This window comes from Styela clava, chromosome 2 (assembly GCF_964204865.1).
Source record: "Styela clava chromosome 2, kaStyClav1.hap1.2, whole genome shotgun sequence".
In the NCBI taxonomy this organism is placed as follows: domain Eukaryota; kingdom Metazoa; phylum Chordata; class Ascidiacea; order Stolidobranchia; family Styelidae; genus Styela; species Styela clava.
In genome coordinates this window covers 11,156,659-11,177,531 of record NC_135251.1, presented here as the reverse complement: position 1 = coordinate 11,177,531, position 20,873 = coordinate 11,156,659, and the positions used below count along the sequence as shown (strand labels likewise).

Here is a 20,873-nt window from a genome sequence, read left to right as displayed (position 1 = left end):
GACGATTTCAAACCGCCAAGATGTCGTGAACTTGAGGGTTGTCTCGTACAGTCGTACCTGCATCATGATCGCTTTTTACCAAGCGATCAAAAGTATTTTGAGGCTTTATTTTAGCCACTTAGCTAATGCATTGCTACTATACTGGGCTCACATTAGCAAAGTTTTTCAATGCAGTCAGAACGGGTGTATTGTGCGATTGTATGTAGGAGATTGACTCTAAATCTTAACATTATCAGTTGTTGTCATCGGTCTGCAGTCGTCTTGACATTTTAGATACTTCGCATAGAACCGAGATTAAGACTGTGGTATTATGCCTCGAACTTTTTGGTTTGGCGGATAATTTACTGGAAGCTAGAAATTATGACGGTTACAATTAGTGTAGAGCAAATACCGACTACCATTCACATTCGATAAATTAAGTTTTGTGATCACGCGTCAGAATCGTGATCGGCTCGTGGCGATTCAGAGTTATCCTGGAGAAATCGGAGTAATTATTTGATTACAAATGATTATTTAGTGTTTTCGTCAAATATTTCGCGCGAAAGCCACCAGCGACATCGCTTCAGTCGCAACAGTGTGCGGATAAATTTTGTCGTAGGATGATCAATGGATTTTCTTGTTACCTTCGGAGCAATATTCAGGTGAGTAAAATGTACTTGATAACCCATGCTTTTACTGATGTTGTATATTTTTCGATAGTAAAAAAATTGGAATTTGTAACCTAATCCATAAAAATAAATCGGATCCCAGAAATAAGGTATTGTTTTGTGATCTATAAGTCTCAAGGGTTAAAATCGCAAACTCATCTTGTTTTTTTGAATCAAATATAATTCAACCCTACCAAAGTTCCATTCATGAGTAGCGGAGAATACGAAGTTGATCGGTTTTGCGGCTTATTCAATTCTAGGTCCGATTATTACAAATAGAATCGATGAAACATATACTGTAGAACGCTCTGAATAATTCTCCAAGTTTGTCTTGTTTTCATTTACTCAACGCTCCACCATGTTAGTTCTGTAGGAAAAGCTTTGCTGTTTCGTCATTGAGATTTTTGATATTTATCGGTTGTCGCCCGTTATCCCTGCGGGCGCTGTGTGTGTAACTAATGTTGTTCGCCTATTTTATATCAAGTTGTGTAAAGGGACTGAAACCGGTACTCCTGTAGTATGCGAACCAATATGGCGAACACCGGAACGTAGGATGTGTACCCAGTTATGGTTAGTCCCTAATTTTATTCCAATTTTTCGTATTTTATTTCTATTATGGGTTTGGGGACTAGCCAAATTATGGTTTAACCCAACCTTAACCGGTATTCATGTACGTTCCGGGTTCACGCGTTTAAAGATGTAGAAATATAACTTTTGAAAAGACCGGACCCAGATATTTTTAAAGTTTTGTACGCGGATCTTAGGTGAAAATAGTTGAGTAGCTCAGGCCTAGCTGATCGCGTCGTTGCGCACGTAACATACTAGTCTCGAACGTGATTCTTTTAGTTTGGTACAATAAGCCTCGTACCAAAATTAAATTTAACCGTAATCTCAACAAATTCCTTGAAAAGTTATTTTTATCTAAAACATCAAAATCTAGTTTCAGTTTTCTTGAGGCAGTATCAGGTGGGCCAGATTGTATTTAAACAACGGCCGGATTGAGCCCGCGGGCCGCACTTTGTACATGTATGACTATATCAATACCAAAACAACGCAACGAAAACAATTTAAAGGTAATACTGGAAGTATGTCTCTACGCTATCTATACATGACAAGCTTAATATCAATCATACATATCTTTCTTAAGGATAAGACGAACCTCAAGCATATAGCCAAGGCCAAAAGCCAATTTTTTTTAACTTCGTGATATTTTATCTATTGTACGTAGATTTAGTTTAGGCAGGAATCATAGTGTTATACGAAAGCTTAATATCAATATCTTTGCTTTTTAGATGCAGACATATGAAATATGAAGTTAAAAGAAATGGAACAAATTGAGGAGATCTACAATACAGGTAAACAATGTTTTAAATATTTTAGTTAACTTTCAGATATTCATTATTTCCGTAAACAAATGTGACAATTCTACACATTAGTGACTGGAAATGATTTGTCATATATTTCATAAAACATTGCGTACTTTAATTTCTTAGTATATGTCAATTAAATCACTAAATTTACTAGTGAAGCAGTTTTTTTCAAATTGCCTTATATTTTTAGGTGAAAATAGCGAGGAGAAATTAAAGTAAAGGTTTCACTTGCAGATTGCATAATAAGGTACAATATATACACTAACACATCCTTCTAAATAAGTAATCTATGTAGTTTTTGGCGTCATAAATCCCTTTTCCTGTTTGACTTTTTCGGTTTGAAGTTTCGAAGACGCCTGTTATATAAAGGGATGCTTTATCGAAATGGGTAATCGCGGGAGACGTTGTGATTACCACAAATAGTAAATTTTCCTTTAATGTAAGTCCAATGATCATGCCCCGTTAGGAGCAATTCGGTTAAATCTAATGAGCCACAAATCGTAGATCAGTCAAGAGTATCATGTTATATACCGGTAAGTGAATCTGACAAAGCGTATAAATTTCAGTGCAAATTCCTCCATAATAATCATTTGACCATACCGTTCATTTTTAATAATGTTCCTGAATCGGACTAGATTTTCAATGACGAAGTATATTCGTATTGGTATAACAGTAAATCTCCCGTAGTCGTACATCTAGCGATAATATTTAACCATGCCATTGGTGTTGCAAACTAAAAACGATACTATGTTTATTAGATACAACGTAGAGTGCATCCATATAGCCATAAACCTCCTACGGCCTGTATATAAAGTCCTTTATAATCTATATCAGGGGTCGGCAAACCCTGGTGATTACAGATACTGACGTGGCAATATTTCCCGTTTTATATCTGTATTTCCTTACTCATTGATATCATTGTCCGTATTAAATCTGCATAGCATTTTGGTTCGATCAAATCCGTTTTTACCCCAAATGGTAGGTCACGCGAGAGTACAGCACTAGATGAGTGAATCCGACAAAGCGTATCAATGTATCCGTGAATCTCCCATAGTCTATAATTCCTGGTAATAATCAGTTTATGCCGTTTATGTTCATAAGTGTTTCAAACTAGAAACACACGAAATTCTCCATGACGATATTACTCGACATGAGTCGATCCAACCAAGTGTGTTTATAATACATAACCGTGAATCTCCCATAGTCGTACTTTCCGTATCGTCACTAAAATAAAAATAAATTTATAATAACGTTACTATATAAATCATATACACCCAATTTTCCAAGTGTATCAATATACATGTAAATCCCACATAGTGTGTATATATCCACCTTGTTAGCAGTCATAGTAATCGTCCCATTAATATTCATAAGCGTTAAATTCTAGAGATGTAACGGATATCAGCAATATAGATACTTATATCGGTATGGGCTAAATGTAGAACCAATATTTCTGATACATTTGGGTTTTTAATCTAATCCAGGAGCATTTAAAAAAGAAGTTAAAATATGGACGTTGAAATTAATTTTTTTGCGTGGAGTTATCATGTTCGTGGTATCTGTCGCCTCCTTAATTTTGAGCAATTTTCGTCCCCACCCATGAGTGTAGAAACAGGATTCTGACTAAAGATGTACCAATTTATCGTTATCGGGTATCGTTATCGATAATACCGGCCAATTTTTCTGTATTAGTATTTGTACCGGGTAAATTTAGACTTAGATAGATTTTATTGTCAATTTATTTAGCTTTTCATTCTGATTCAGAATCATTTGAAAAATAAGTTAGAATACTGATGTTGACATAGACTTTGCTCGAGGTATTGTGTTCGCGGTATTTGCCTCGTTACCTCTGAGCCATACTCGATTACACCCCAGCAATAAGAAACTGGAATGAAATTCTGGTTCGCTTTTATATATTTATCTGCCAAACGAGCTTCATATAACTAGCCAAACCAATTTGTTATAATGCGTTTTCATGCGTATATATATTTTTAGCTTATGCTAAAACATAGATCGCCTGGAAAAAGAAATAGGTTTAGCCACCCAATAAGGCGACCCCGAAAAATCAATTTGTAATATAGGCTCTGAGAATCGTTTTATTAGCCTGAAAAACCGATTGGGTACAACTAGCTTACACTACATGTCTGTTTTACAGAACACTGCTTGTTTCGACAGTTTTTCATTGTATCAAAAGATAAAGATCGAAGATACGAATAAGCAAACGAAACCAAAGAATTATCGACAAGTAATTTGTATTTAAATATTTCATTCGAATTTTTGATATCCATTGACACAGTAATTACGGACCGACAGTAATTTTCGTATATTCCAGAGTTGTAAAAACCTTATTGACATTTCATTGGTATATTGTAAATTTTTAAACTTGCGCAATTTAAAACTGGCTGACATCTTATGGCTAATATTTGGAATTTATTAAATTAAATGACTACATGTTCTTGACGACTAAAGTTATTTTTTAAAAGTAGCTTACATGTGTGTTCCTATGTGTCTTTCCCCCTACCCAGTGGGCAAGATAGCACCCTTTGAGAATTACTGTTACAAAGTTGCAATACTACCGTGTTTTCCCGAAAATGAGACCTAGGCTGGATTTTTAAAGTGATTTTAATATAAGCCCTGTCCATAAAATAAGAACTAGTCACTAACGAGACATTTTTTTTACCTAGTCGATAGCAAGAATTGCGTTTTAATTCGTTTTGCAGTTGTATTGAATATAAAACGTGTTATTTATTTATAAGTAAATGGATACCGGTACTCATATTTTGTATATTCCAAAATCTCGCAATTCTCTACTTTGTAAGTTTGTTATAAAAGAAATCCCCCCAAAATAAGTCCTAGTGTTATTTTCCGGAAGAAAATTGAAATAAGAAAGGGTGACCATACGTACGTTTGTCGTCCTCAGAGGACGTTCTGAAATATCGAAATATCCTCCTTTTTTAAGGGAATTGAGTATTTAATATTCTCTTGCGTTTGTGATGTGTTAAATAAGGAACTTGTAAACGTAAATAGAAACCTTATCATTACGCATATGAGAAGCAATGCAATGAACCCTGGTGTTTCGTTCTCTATCTAGCTTTACGGGTTGTCAAGCATGACTCGACATCACCAACTTATATTAACAGTAAACATAGAAAGCACGCACAGTAGAACAGTTACAATAAGGATAACCACGGGTGGCGCTATAGGGTATATTACCCCTTTTCATAAAAAGTATCAATACATGAATGTTCACGGCCCGAATCTATCAGGAGTACGAATGATTCTAGTTCGTGTTCTGCGTCTTCTGAAATTCGGAGTTACCGGTCTCTCGCTCGATTTCGTTTCATCTGAACAAGGAGTTTCAGAATTGTTCGCTACATTTGACGTTAGTTGTGACTCTGCATGCGAAGATGGTTCTTGTTTTATTTCCTTCTTGTTATCGCATGTTGGTCTTTTAAAAACCATCTATTCCACTTGTAGTCTCTTTCCTCGGTATTCACGCGATATGACCTTGGAGACAATTGCATGTTGGTCTTTTAAAAACCATCTATTCCACTTGTAGTCTCTTTCCTCGATATTCACGCGATATGACCTTGGAGACAATTGCTCAGTGCATGTACCAATCTCCATCTCCCTTCGTTTTCAATAAGTTTCACGAGCACTTTTCGTCTTTTGTGAAGCTCCGAAAGTTGTTTTGTTTCGCGATTGTAATATTTCTTAGATCTTGCACGTCTCTGCTCAATTTTCGATTTTACATTTTTCTCAACTTTCGGCGCGAGCAGTTTCTTCAATATTGGAAGAAAACATCTTGTGCGACGGGACATTAGCATTTGACTATAGAGAACCATCTGTTGGCGTATTTATCCATTCGAGTAAAGCTTTTTATACATCTGAACAGTCTCGACGTGTCTTTTTAATCAGATTCTTTGCTATCTTGACGGCTGATTCGGCTTTACCGTTCGACTTGCTATGCAACGGAGATGACGTTCGATGCATAAATTCCCAACTTCCAGCAAATTTTTGAAATTCAGCATTTGCAAATTGTGGATCATAGTCGGAGATCACTGTGTCTGGTTTGCCATGTCTGCTGAAATTTTTCTTACAGCATATGATTACCGATCTCGAAGTTACGTTATTCAGTTCGTCGAGTTCCCAGAAATCTGAACAGTAATCGACAGTGATTGAATATTCCTTGTTAAATACAGTAAATAAATCCATTCCTATTTATACCATGACTGGTTAAGGATTTCACCGCTTATTCACGGTTCTCGTTGATTGTCTTGTCACGCGCAGGTTCCATAAATACACTACACTGACCAATATATGCTTTGATTTCTTGGCTCATTCGAGGCCAACATACTATATATCGGGCCTTTCTCAAGCATGACTCAATGTGACATTCATGAATGCGTTTGGGCATTTCGGGCCTCAGTGTCTTAGGAATTACTATTCTTCGCCAATTTGAAAAAATTCAAAACCGTCTTTTGGGGGTTGTGGTATATTATCATTTGTGCACAACCTAGAGAGTGTATCTGCTATATGCATTTTTCTTCCAGGCTTGTACTGGACTTCTAAATTGTACATTTGCAGTCTAAGCGGCATTCGCTGTAATCGTTTGAGTGCTGCTTACAAGGATTTCCAAAAAATAGCATCTATCGTTTTGTGATCACTTTTCGACCAAGAATATAATGATCAAATCGTTCGCATCTAAACACGATTGTCAAACATTTTTCAATTTGTGCGTAACGACGCTCCGTAGTCGTTAATGAGCGCGAGGCAGAAGTAACAGGCTTACCTTCTTGTAGTAACAGAGTTGCCCCTAATGCGACTTCACTCGCATCACATTGTCAGGTTACCTCTTTTGAAATGTCATAATATAGTAAAATTGTTGCAGTTGTTGCTAACGTTTTGATATTTTCCAACGCATCATCATGTTCTCTCAGCCATTTCCACTTAACATTTTTGTACGTCAACCTACGAAGAGGCTTACAAATTTCTGATAGGTGTGGAAGAAATTTAGCAAGCCTCTATCATCATTAGCGGCCACTATCATCTTTTAAAATTCAGGTAATAAATCGTTAAATGGGTGAAGAAATGTCGTACAGCACTGCAATTATTTAAAATTTATTAACTTGAATTCAGTGCGTCTATTTCATATGAAATAACTGTATCACACAGTCAAACACTTTGTGTCACGAATCATCACGAAATATGTCAATTATACCAAACTTTTTACATTTCAGGCCATTTTTTATAAACCATCAAAAACCTGGGTGAAATTTCAACTTTTTCGGTGAAATATATGCAGTCCAATAAAATTTCTATGGCTTTTGATATAAAAAATACAAAAAATTTACTTTCACTAAACTTTTAAAAAAATTGATGGAATTCAACTTTTGCTTGGAATTGCCCATATGTGTTCCCATTTCCAGCAGCAAGTATATCATCGACAATACATCGTATACCTTCGAGACCTTCGAGACCTTCCGGAGCTTCATTAGGTCGCCTCGAAACATCCGTATCTAGAAAATGGAGTTATAAAGTAGTTGAATAGCTACTTTGTTCGTCAAGCTTGATTTGCCAGAATCCATCTTTGGCATCAAAAACAGAAAAAGCTTTTGCATTAGCTAAATCGGGTAAAACATCTTCAATATTTGGAATAGGATAATGAGAACGTCTTAAAGCTTTATTCAGGTCTTTTGGGTCCAAGCATATCGTCAATTTACCAGGTTTTCTAACTGCTACCGTATTGCTAATCCAGTCGGTAAGTGTGGTAACTTTAGCAATTAATAAATTTATTCATAAGATCATTGCGAAGGCAATTCTACGAGGTTGATGCTTTACTGGTAGAGCTTACCAGACCTTCAAAAGGTTTCGCCCGGTTGTTTGAAACTCACCACAAACGTTAGAATAGAATGAATCGCTAGTATATAAACGAAAAGCAATACAGTGCTCCTGAAAACCCCGCAAGTGGGTAGTTTCGATGTATGCGAGCCCGCATGGCAGAAGTGGGGGCATCCGACTGAGGCAGCAAAGCGTGGTGCATTACTTTCATATAATTAAAGGCAAGCTTAAATTACAATTGCACGGTGATAAGACAAAAATGCATCATTTCTTATACTATACTTAATCCTAGAGAATTTAGTACATTGTGTAATGCATATCTCAGGCACTGGAAAATATGGTTCTACCAAATAAAGCGTCCTCCATTTAGGGTTTTTTCGGGAAACACGGTATGATATCTGTATTCCCTTCTTCACTTTATAGCAAAATATTTATTATTCTTAGTAGAATTTTTATTTTGTTTAATCCAGCAGTTTTTAACCTGGGGTGAATTTTCTCTGGGGTTAAGTTTTGTCATTCTTAGAGGTAAATTTCGTTAGTTCGAAAAAAAGATTTTGAATAAACAAAAAACGCATATATTTACATGTTTTGATGCGAGCAACATCTTGTTATTGATAGGCAAACTTGCGGGAAATATGTATTTTTAGCCTATTATTGGATATGATGATGTGTATTAGCCTATTATTGTATCACAATGTAGAGACTCTTGCAGAAAGCTATTCTGGCAACGGTTATCGAGAACGCCTGCGGATTGTCGCTAATTCAGCGTTGGAGTGAGGAATGTTAGTTCAACAGTGATTCGTTCCGGGTAACAATTAACGAAGTTCTAATTAAATAAGCTTCAAATAAGTTGCTAAGTTTCAAGTTGGGAAAAACACGCGTGGTAATAAAGATCTGATAGATGTCATTAGAAGGAACATTAATTCGTAACACGTTTAAGTTGAAAGTTATTTTTAAAAGCTCCACACGGTAGGAAATATTTGCACTGTAAAAAAATTCAATAATGAGTTTATAGCCCTGCATTGAGTCTGAATTATAAACTTCCGCGGGCAATCAGCAGTTGTTTTTATAAGCGTAACGGTATCTTGAAGATGTGATACGTAGCCTACATGTTTTGGCGAGAAATTGCGCGCGTTTTGTAACATTCCTACTGGATAAGCTTGGAAAGTCGCTGTACCGTTGTCGTTAACCTGATAGGCCTACAGGTACTGGTAAGTTACCGCGCAAGATTTCCAGGGAATTGATAATAAAATACTTCGATTTCTTCGCCTTGTCTATATATTTCAGCATAGCTCTCTTGTTATCGGTTAGCCTATATTTCAACCAAAATTAGAAACCAATACCTCCGAGTTCTTTGTTATTTCACCAGACATCGAAGATCTGGTTGCCCAGACGCAAAAGTAGCCGTCGCATTAAATCTGATTGTTTTTTTCTCACTGAAAGCAGTTTCTTGACCAACCCTTTACTTGACCTTGTTAACTTATTTGCTGAATGGGTAAATTATGCAATAAAGAACGACTGGTTTAGGAGCGTGTACCTATGTTATGTTCTGTTATAGAAATACTTGTATTTAGTTTTGAGTAGGTCATTAGTATGGCAATATTTGTAATTTGTGCAATTTGAAGTCGGAGACTGACATCTGACGACTAATGTTTAGAGTATTCGCACACTTGCGGAATAAAGCGAAATATAAAACACTAGTGAATAATTTATTAGCCAGAATCATGAATGTTTTTAATTTTTTGAAAAATCTGCGACGTATTTGAAAATGAACTTTATATGTTTACTGTAACCTTATTGAAGCTTTTTTCGTTTGTAAAGATCCAAGTGTGTAATGAAAATCTTCGGAATTTTTTAATATAAATCTAATTAGGTAAAAAATATTGGTACTCCCGTAGTATGTGTGCAAGGTTAGTGTTAGTTAATAATTTTAATTCAATTTTTCATATTTACGGTAAGTTTTGTTTGTAAAGGTTCAAGTGTGTAATGGAAATCTTCGGAATTTTTTAATATAAATCTAATTAAGTATAAAATATTGGTACTCCCGTAGTATGTGTGCGAGGTTAATGTTAGTTAATAATTTTAATTCAATTTTTCTTATTTACGGTAAGTTTTATTACGAGTTTGGAACCGTCTGTGTTGTGTTAATTAACCAAAAGAATACATCCCCTGCCCATAACTTGATGTAAAGTAGGCGATCAAAATTAGTTACCTCCGTATTGGTACACAGAATTCTGAAGTGCGAAAAATTGGTATATCATATTTAACTCAGGAAAAGTTGTGTATATTCGAAGATGCAGGGTAAACACACACATATATATAATATTTCAAAAAGTCGTGTAAGGCAGTGCGTTTCCAACCGCTGGACCTAGTACCGACGTCGGACCGCGCAGTTGTGATCTGCGAGATAATTGGTGACCGTACATTCGAACCCATGTACATTTGAACTATGTACATTTGAACCCATGTGTATATCCGCGGGTTCAATCTATATGCGGGTGCTAAAACTCATGAGTTAGGGTTAGAATGGGTTCAAATATCCGTGAAACAAAAAAATTTCCATAGATGGAATAGTATGCAGGTGCAATTGTCGTGGGTTCAGATGTACGTGGGTTCATGTAATGGAACCGAGAAAATTTGCTACTTGTTTGTCAGCCAGCGTAACCACTGAGTGGCCAAGAAAACTAATGGCACTCAGTTTTAGTTGGTAAATCGAGCGTTCGAGAATAGTGTTAATTGTCATCCCAATTTTGACGTTCTAATTCAAAGGTTGAAATTGCAAGCCCGGGAACTAATTTTTGTGGTCTTCGAATGTCCCGACTTTTAATGCAGAAAACATGTTATAAATTTATTATTGTCTCTACACGGATATATTTTTCACTGGTAACAAGTGCTGCTGTAAAGCGCTTTTGTATTTAGTAGCGTTAGTGGTATGTTGTTTACTTGATGTTGGTTGTACTCATAAGTGGAGTTTATTTTGCATTTTAAAATTATGAAAACTTCCGGGCACGAAAGGAAATTTGTGATGAGGGCCGTGCTTGGACGAAAATTTTTTTCCTGCTGCGCCACTGCTCATCTATGTCATAGTGAAAACGTCCAATGTGCACGTCGGAAACACATATTAATGTGAGCAGCTCTATCTGAAATGCATTACACTCAGAATAAATTGCGTACTCGCTTGTCAGATTGTCATTTGGACGACGGCAACCTGGTTTCAATTCGATTTCAACGCTTTGACCATGGCAAAGAAACGAAACGTCATCTCAAACATTGATTAAATTTAAATGAAAAAAGTGTATTGTTTGATAGAATATATATATATATTAAAAAAAACAGTAGGTGCAAATGCACCATAGTTTGAAGTTTATGGTTGCAATCGCAGGTGGAAATTATTTCGTTCCGCACGTGGTAAATGTATATATTGGCCGGCGAGTACACAAATTTGGCCGATTGATGTTCCAATTTGTCGCCATTGTTGAATTTCAAAACAGTGCCATACTTTACTTGTGTTGCGCAAATCTTACTCCTATTCTTCCTCTATTCCTGTATGCTAGTGGATCCGTATGCGTATCCTGCTGCACATTAACACAAATGTATTTCTGTAGCATTTGGTCCGACCAAAGGCAGACTTCCTCAGAAAAGCATCTCTCGAATTGGGTCTCATATTTTACTGTTTCTATTTATATATGCAACTAAAACTAATCAGTTCAACTTAGGTTTTTTGAAAGATTACAGATTTATCTGATATTTAACATAAAATTATGTAGGCTAAGTGGTAAATTGATAATTGTTTTCAGATGTCAATTATTTTGTGGAAAATATAAAAAAGATATATTTAAATCTGATTTTTGAAGTTTTAACCTATGATGATTAACTTGAAAGTGTAAATATTAATTCAAAAAAATTTAAAATTGTATATATATTTTACACACTTAAAAAGTGTACAATTTAAATCAAAATATTTGTGAAGTTTTTAAATCCAGTGTTTTTACATACAAGGTCCACCCAAGTCTGTATTGTCATTCTATTCTAAACGATTTTAAAGAAATTAAAAAAATATATAATTTTTTTACAAACTTGAATAAAAAAACAATTGTATTGGTATTGTATGGTAAAAATGAGTTTATATGTTAATGCTTTATATACAAAGTCGTCAATTAACTCATGCAAAAAAATAGTTGGAACCTTTTATGATGTGTTATAATTAATTAGCAAACTTAGTATTTTAGAATTTTGCTCTATAGTTAAGTACCTGATATACTTTTCAACGAATAATCGAAAATTCGGAAAAAAGATTGTGAACTTCAGCTCTTTTGCAAATGTTCCCAGTCTTCATTGTCATTGCATGCTGTGAAAGATTTCGAGCGTTCCTAGATAAATTCTAGTTATCTCATGATTTTATTAGAAATTAGGAAAAAATATTATCTTCAAATTTTATTTTAAAATAGAATTATTTTTTTTAATTAAACAAATTTATCCCCATTTATATTCAGCGTACAACCAAAACTCAAAATCTATCTTTGTCGCAAGCTTTCGAAGACTTCATCGACATTTTGTATTGAAAACGATGTCAAATGTTGATACTATATGTATATATATGTCAATTCATCAATGCATCGAAAACTGTACAAAGTTATTTTAAAATTTTATAAATAAACTTGCAAAAATAATGTTTTTGAGTTTTGTTATAAACAGGGATTCCATACCGTCTTTATTTATAAGATTTGTCCTTTTTTTGACTTGTTTTTAGCTTTCATTCCTATTTTTGGATTGCGCATCCTCATTTTGTCTTATTTGGACTCCATAAAGAAAGCTTTCGCTAAAGCTTTATTGTGGCATCATAAAAGAAACACAATTTTATTTGGAACACAAAGAAGCAAGGCACGGATAGGCATGAAGTGTTGTTAGTGTGGCGATCCTTAGGTTTTGTCGTGGTGGTGGTTATTTTAGTCTAAATTTAAAAATGAGCAAACGTAACAACATTTTTCGTGATGAGTACGGGAAAGAATTTTAATAGAAGTTAAACGAAGTGCTTCGCACACTGACGTCTGTAATTGTGACATTACCCTGGAGGCCATAGAGAAGCTAGCTATTTCTGATCACAATGCAGAAATAGTTCCAGTCTTCCTAATTTTGGGTTCCAGATCGATGGAATCCCTGATTATAAATTTAAAAGATTTTAAATTCAGCAATTTCGCAAATGTTCCAAATCTTTACTGTTGCGGTTAGACAATTCTCGTTTCTATACTTTACTATTCGCTATGTATACATCAATATAAGAAAAAACATAACCAGTTTACGTAAAGATTTAGAAAAACATTATCTGACAATAGGTGCAATATGAAAACATGATGAATTTGAATGAGTAAATTTATCTCGCTATTGTTAGAATTCTTCATTGACATTTTATGTTGTCATTTCACGTGATCATATCTTATTGCTACTGTTAGCTAACTTCTAGTGCAAAATGTGAATATGTATAGTTATAACTTCAAAAGGAACTAGCAAATGTAATCTTAAGAATGTATCATTCATTTGAATAAAAAATGTTTTATTTTTCCATTTTTAAAGTAGCAAATAATGAAAATTAGAAAAATTTGGGAAACTAATAAAATGTTTGATATATAGCTTCTTTGCAAATGGTTAAAATCTTTACCACCGTTCTGCTGTGACACATTTTACGCTCTTTTACTTCATCGTTCGCCATTTTCCAATACAATTAAATTATAATTTGCCCCCGAGTTTTATAAAAGATTACGAAAATACCTAAAATACCTTGGTAGCCTATCCAAAGAGTCAAGTAAGTAATGAAAGCTTTTGACTGTGAATTTGAATTTAACGAAGCATATAAAATTGATATATTAAATTAAACTCTGCGACTCGGTAGCATTTGAGATTTTTGAATAATGCAGGTTAGACATATAATTTATATATATGTTATTTCAAAATGTCGCGGTATGTAGTAGGTAGTGCATAAGAAAACGTTAAATCTGGATATAATCAGTTACAAATTAACGCCCGATCATTAACTAGACATGAAAGCATTGAAGTTACGTTTTTTTTTCGAGATCTATTCAAGAAACTATTAATGATTAATTAAAACGCAAGTCTTCATTGAAATTGTACGCTGTAAAAGATTTCAGGCGTTGATGCATATATTTGAGTTACCTTACGCTTTTAATAGAATGTAGAAAAAACAGTTTTCAACCTTGAAGAAGCGCATAATATAAAATAGCAATAATCGTGAAAAGTTGTTAACTTGAGACTGTTAGAAGTATTCTCTTTTATAATTTAAATATTCTCTGTTCTAATTTTCTATTTTTGTCAATAAAAGGCAAACATGGTACATCGAGTAAATATATAAATAAAAGTTGTTTTCAAATATTGAAGCATCGTACAATGAAAAATTTGAAAATATATTTATCGAAATTTTAGAAGCCGCGTACAAAAAAATTGGGATTGGATAATTTGAGAATATCTGACAAGTTGTGTAACATAGCTTTTGCCGCAAATAATCTATATGTATATTAGCACTCCCTGTCCGAAACGTTTTTAAATGTTAATACTGTATAAAGTTATCAACGAAATAATACAAGGAAACTTGTTTAGACTGATATCACAAAACCGTAACCTATTTTGAAAGCCTGTGTACTTTTGAAAAATAGACATATAAGAGAGAATAAAAATTATTTTCTAAAAATAAACTCAGAAAGGTTACCTTAGAAATAATATAATTTGTTCAAAGAAACAATGCCCTCTTATTACAGATAAAATCGCAGAATTTTACATTACAATTTTACATTAATCGAACAGAAAGTATTTGTTCATTTTTGTAAGAAAAATTAAATGAAAGATGTTTTAACTAATTTTTGAAGCAGCGTTCAGTGCAAATTTGCGAAATTAGATAATACCTTAAAAGTTTTGTTCTATTTTTTTTTTTTTTGAAATAGGTATCCACAAGTGTTTAGTATTAGCGCAATTTTTTTTTGCGAAAATTGCGAATTTATATTTTTAGGGCCTGCGAAATAGCACCTTTTTTGATATTAAAGGGGCAAATATTTTCTTGCGAGTTTGACAAATAAGTTGCGTACTAGTACTTTTGTAACCCAATTTTGCATTACATAACGATATTTGCTTGAATTCTAACCTATGTTGTGCATACAGGAGAGAAAGCTTTCGCATTAATGACAAATTTTTTTTTTTATAGTGTGATTACTATACAAGCCCGCCTATTCCCTACTTCCGTAAAAACGCTCGGCGGTGTCTTTGAAACCAGATGTTGGAATATTACGCAGTGCGTTTCTTTGAACGAGATTGGTCATGTGTCTACCAATGACATCGATGAATTGTGACCATAGTGCGTGATTTTCTAGTGCTGGTTCGACAGGTCTTTGTACTTTTCGTAGTAAACTTCTTGGAGCCATTCAGAAGGTTCTGACATTTTGTTTAGTAATGGTCATTATTTTTTGAATTAGAAGTAACTTTTAGCAGCGTCTCACAGATTTGCAAAATCAGCAAATTCACAAAACACGTATGTCGTATTAACAGCCTTTTTATTTAACCGCAAATGCACATGGCGTTTCCCGGAATTTTGCGATCGAACGCAGCTACAACTCATTGATATTTGAATAGAGGTGAATAAAATCAAATTTTTATTTTTTAATTGGATATTTTTAATGAATACCGGATAGTCGAATAACAAATATTTTTTTATACACAACAGGAGTCTAAAATGTAGGTCGAAACATTAAAAATCGGCAAAAAAGCCCTTTTTCTGGTTAATTTCGTTGTGATCGCTGATTGTTTTTGTCATCTCAATCGTTTTGGCGGCGATATGCTGTATTTTGCAATTTATATTCTCACACTTTTTCTTTTTCTCAAATATGAATTCTTGTCGATCGACGGAGAGCGAAGTTCTATATTTGACGTTTACACGTGCGCTCACATCGGCAAAGCATTTCTGCGTGGTCAAAAGACAAGATGACTTTAATACACAGCAGCCGTCAAGCGTGGCTGAGTAAAATGTTCACATTTTCGAAACATTACTTGGTCAAGGAAGGGAGGGATCACTAAGGAGCTAATTAAAAGTACATTGGAAGGATGTGACTTGTCATTTCTTTTCTGGATATAGCTTGTACGTGTTAAATACCACGTATGGTCTCTCGGAAGCGCAAATCCAACTTTTAATTTTCGATAATCATTTTTTAATACGCGGGTCATGCATGAAACTGCTAGTAACATGCTGCCAATCGTACGTAGTTTAAAATGTGGGATATTTATCGTTACGTTTAGTCGTCACCCCTGTTTTGTTTTATTTTTAAATTTCTTTGTTCTACTTTGACGTCGTTTTACAGTGATCTAATGTAACTCTCGCGCGACTAAATCCTTTTTGTTCTGCATGGCATCCTTGGCGCAATTTATTTCCGACTGAATTTAAATTGTGTTTTAGAATAAGTTATTTTCTGTTTGTTGGTTTTCAAAATTCACAAACCCGGGGCGCAATTTCTATTAAAAAAAGAGCAATGATGCACGGAAAACAAATTTGATTTTATTGCAATTTGAACAAAGAAAAAAAAAGTTTTACATGTTATGCATGACTAACCAGCGCTACATGTGGGACTTGTGCACATGAAGGAATATATATCGCGACAGGATGTCTGATATCTGAGAATGCGTACTTCTCTTCGCCATAATTTCAGGATTTCAGGTTCATGCGGTCGAATTAAAATTATTTATAAAATGGATTTGGATAAAAATGGATTTAAAATGGTTATTTCGCGACCACTTTCCGCGACAATCATTCCTTTATTTTCAAATTCACGTATTTTTTTTTTTTTAAAATCATCCCGAGTATTTCGTGTACCATCGCAAAAAAAAACTTTGGTGTTATCATTCCTATTGTCGTAGTTGTAATATATGAAAACGTCGCTAATCGTTGGTAATAACTAATATCGATTCCTATATGTATCAATCATTGTCTTGTTAGGTGGAAGGAGTTGCACAAAATGCCGTTTACGCGAAAGAGTACGGTTCGCAGCTGAAAGGGGTGGTTGATTGCATGAAAGTTTTGTTTGCGACAGGTGTGCTTAGCAGTTGTCTTTTCGTTACCGATGAATTTGCTAAGTGTTTACCCCAGTGGTTCTTAACCTTTTTTGCATTATTTACCCCTTTACCAAACAAAATTTCTAGATTTGCCCCCAATATTACCATTTGTGATCATTTATTAAAAATAAGTCAAGCGAATTATAAAGGGCACCAACGTTAGACGCGAATCTCTCCATCTCTCCCTTTTCTTTCTTTTGCGACAATCCGCAGTCAGTCTCGATTACATTTGCCAGAACCACCTTCGGCAAGAGTCGCGATATTGTGATGCAATAATAGGCTAATATACATCGGCCATGGGCTAATACATATTTCTCGCAAGTTATCCTAACAGCTAACAATAACACAATGTTTCTCGTACCAAAACAAGCAAATAGGTGCGGTTTTTGTTTTTCCAAAGCTTTTTTTCAGAATAACGAGATTTACCCCTAAAAATAACGAAATTTATCCCCAGGGGTATATTCACCCCAGGTTAAGAAATGCTGGTTTCCTCTTTAATTTGCAATATTAGCTGAAAGAGCGCTTTTGCGTGTATCTATGCTGTTTCAATTGAGTTAACATAAAAGCTAAGGCGCCTAACGTGTTGAAATCGGTCAAAGCACTTATTTCAACTGTAAAGAACTTTCACACTAATTTCCTTAGTAAACACTGGTATTCACCATTTTCTTTTGTATTTCAATATCAAAATAAATGTTCAAATGGGTTCGATTCCCATAAGTACCGATGCGTCATCGTGTAAAATCTCATGTAATAAGTCCGTTGTTAGGGCTCTGAACATTTTCGAATACCTGATGATTTAGAATCGAATCGATTAATTTTTTTCGAATTACTTGGGAGACATATAATTGTATGCAACTTTTTTATTGTAATTGGTCCTGACAACAAATGGATTACTAAAAACATAAAATACACCAATTAGACCAAGGCTGCTCAACCCGCAGCCAGCTGGACTGTTTTTTTGCGGCCCGCCCTATAAGTTCGTAAGCAGACTTATGTTTTTACCATGTTGTATTTGGGTATATAGGCTCAAGTATGTTTCGTGATTTTCGTGTGATTATTCCTGCCATCTATCTACATTCAAATGGCGGTTCTTATTATTACGTCTGTGATTGCACCCCGGTGGACATTGACGTCAGTCTTTTTTATTTCTCGCAGAACTGTGCGTTCAGTTCGACGAACTCGAAATATATTGTGCGATTATTGAGGACGAACGCTTAGCGCAAGCATAGGTTAGAACCTAAATTTGCAAATTAATTTCATTCTGATTGTTTTCTTGCGTGTCTGCTTTGATCGTCTTTATCGCCAAAGTATAATAAAAAGTCAACAATATCTTGGGGACTGGTCCCGGGACTCGTTGTCCTTTTATGTTCGTATTTTTTTTTATCTAATGTTTGCGCTAAATGAGATTTCGGAAATGTGTCCGTCAATAATGCTGATGAAATTGACTTAATTGCATTGCTGCATATTGGTCACAAATCAGTATATTATATACGCTATTCGCCCAGAAATCTTTGTAATGTTACTTCAGTATTGGTGTTTCAAATTTTACGAAACGACCCACTTAAAATTGATATTCCCGTGACATTGGCGCTCATTATGCTCATTTAAACATTGATGCAGTTTCACAGCTACTGAAAATGAATGAATAAAAACACTATAACGCAAATATAACACTCAATTTCGAAGTGATGTGTGTCTTCTCGTGTGGTCGTCAAAAAACCACAAGTTTCATGTCCACACCCAGTGTTACCGGATATTCGAATAGTGGTCTGTTATTCTAATATTCGACTTGATATTCGAATAATTTGCCAGTACTACTAGTACTGCCTACTCAGTAACCAGAAGGCAATTATTAAATAGATTGATTTTATGTTAAATAACTTGCCTTTCATTTATTATGTAAATTACCTACACCGAAATCAGGACTTATCTGGTATTAATGTCTTGTACAAACGTTTGCGGCCCGCAACGAATTTCGTAACGTGAAAGTGGCCCGCGAGACGAAAAAGATTCGGCAGACCTGAGTCTTAAACAGATTGTTGAGCGTCCACACATGATAAAAATTTCATTAATATCAGACTATAGAAAAATAATAGAATAATGTGAATTCTTTGAAAAAATATGGCTTGAATAAAACAAAGAAAAGAAAAAAAACAAGAAGGCAGCAATTCGAAATTTTTCTCTCACCGTTTCGAATAATTTACTATTAGATACAAAATGCCCAGCCCTACCCATTGTACATTTTTACTGCAAAGAATTAAAACACAGATGCGATCGAAGGTTATCAATTGATGAGATAAGACTATTTTTATTGCTTATTATTAGTTATTCATGATGCTACTACGATTCCTAAGAGAATGCCTTACCTTCGGCGTCATGATTATTTCTATATATAATTTTTCAGGTTTCCTCACTTAATGGAAATGGAATCTTGACGACATTCTCTGTTCACAGAAAAAAAATTAAAGTTGAAAATACAACAAGTATTCAAATATAAATGTGAGTTTCATCAAAGATGACTATGATTGGCTCACAAATAAAATGCATTGAACCACACTTATGTGAAAAAGACTTTAAATATAAATAAAGGCTGTTTTACTCTACTCGGTGACATACATACATTGATCATATTTGTATGCATACAAATGGATTACATTCAGAGCTTCAACATGGGTCGACCCAACTGTTTATGTGATGATTGCAAACAGATTCTTGATTACAAATCAAAGCAATTGTGTTTATTACTTTACAATACAATTCCCATATTTGATGTCATAGCAAGATGAATATGAAATTGTTTTCATTGAAATATATTGCATTAATGAATTTTATGGAATTCTCTTGTGGAATTTTTATCACAACACAGTATTGTTTATATTTGCATAAATTTTCTTTCAATCATTCTAATTTTAAACATTTATATCTGCAACAGTCTAATACTTGAGCGTAAAGGCAACGGCGATCGACATTTTTGTCATATCTAAATTATACCAATGTTGTCCTGACGAATTGGTATACAAAATATGTTATATATATATATATATTATTTCAATATATATATATCACTTGTGTGTTAAATTGAAGATTCTAACAATATTTTTTTACCAGTTTGTGGCAAAAACCAGATAGTCTATCTATGGTTGTCAATGCCGCCATAACACAAACCTTTTTATTACTTCATATCTTCTTATCAACACTGCCTATTCAACGTGAGAAATCTTGTGACAAACCAGGCCGGCATGGCTTTGTCTCATCATCTTCAACGTCAACTTCTTCAAAAACATTACAAAATACACTTACATATACAGGGGTAGGGAGGGGGGTTGGGGGTTCTGGGAAATGGTGGTGGACCCTGGGAGGGAGAGGTAAACACAGCATTGCAATCATAATTAGGCGATTTTGGTTTTGTCAATTCTGATATAAAATATTCATAGATTCTGGTAATAGGATGGTCAGATAGAGGTCCTTTCATTTTTATTTTCAAATCATTAGCATTAAACGTGACATTACGGTTGAATGTCGTTGCCTTCTTTTTTTTCAAATTAAGTGACAAGCAATCCTTTTTACGTGTTTACGTTACAAATATGGCTGTTTGGCAGCCCATGTGTGATGGCAGTTCCAGCCTACTTCGGCAAATTTCATAAATATTTATTTTAATGTTTGTGAACTAATTTCTTGAGACAATCATATTACTATAATTATGTACATGTTTTATGTTTATTATTGATATATTATATTTGGGAATGAATTATTTTATCTACCATGCTATATCTTTATTTAGCTATCCGTTTTGTCATAATCATTTATTCCATGCAATTTCTTTAAAATATTTTCAACAGGAAACGAAGATATAGTTTACGAGAGCGACAATGGAAGGATAAATTAAACAGGGCATGCCATGGCTTTTTTCATT

General features: G+C 34.4%; 1 long non-coding RNA gene across 3 annotated transcripts; it reads left to right on the top strand.

Moving 5' to 3' along the window:
• The first annotated feature begins 568 nt into the window (after window positions 1–568).
• LOC120336287 (uncharacterized) lies at window positions 569–20,425 on the top strand. Of its 3 annotated transcripts, none has more exons than XR_013474342.1 (5): window positions 569–641; window positions 1,940–2,002; window positions 2,208–2,264; window positions 4,173–4,262; window positions 19,365–20,425. It is a non-coding gene; the product is annotated as an uncharacterized LOC120336287 (long non-coding RNA). The 3 variants fall into 3 exon arrangements; XR_013474343.1 differs by lacking the exon at window positions 19,365–20,425 and adding an exon at window positions 12,352–12,418; XR_013474341.1 differs by lacking the exon at window positions 19,365–20,425 and having other exon boundaries at window positions 4,173–4,471.
• The last annotated feature ends 448 nt before the right edge of the window (window positions 20,426–20,873 follow it).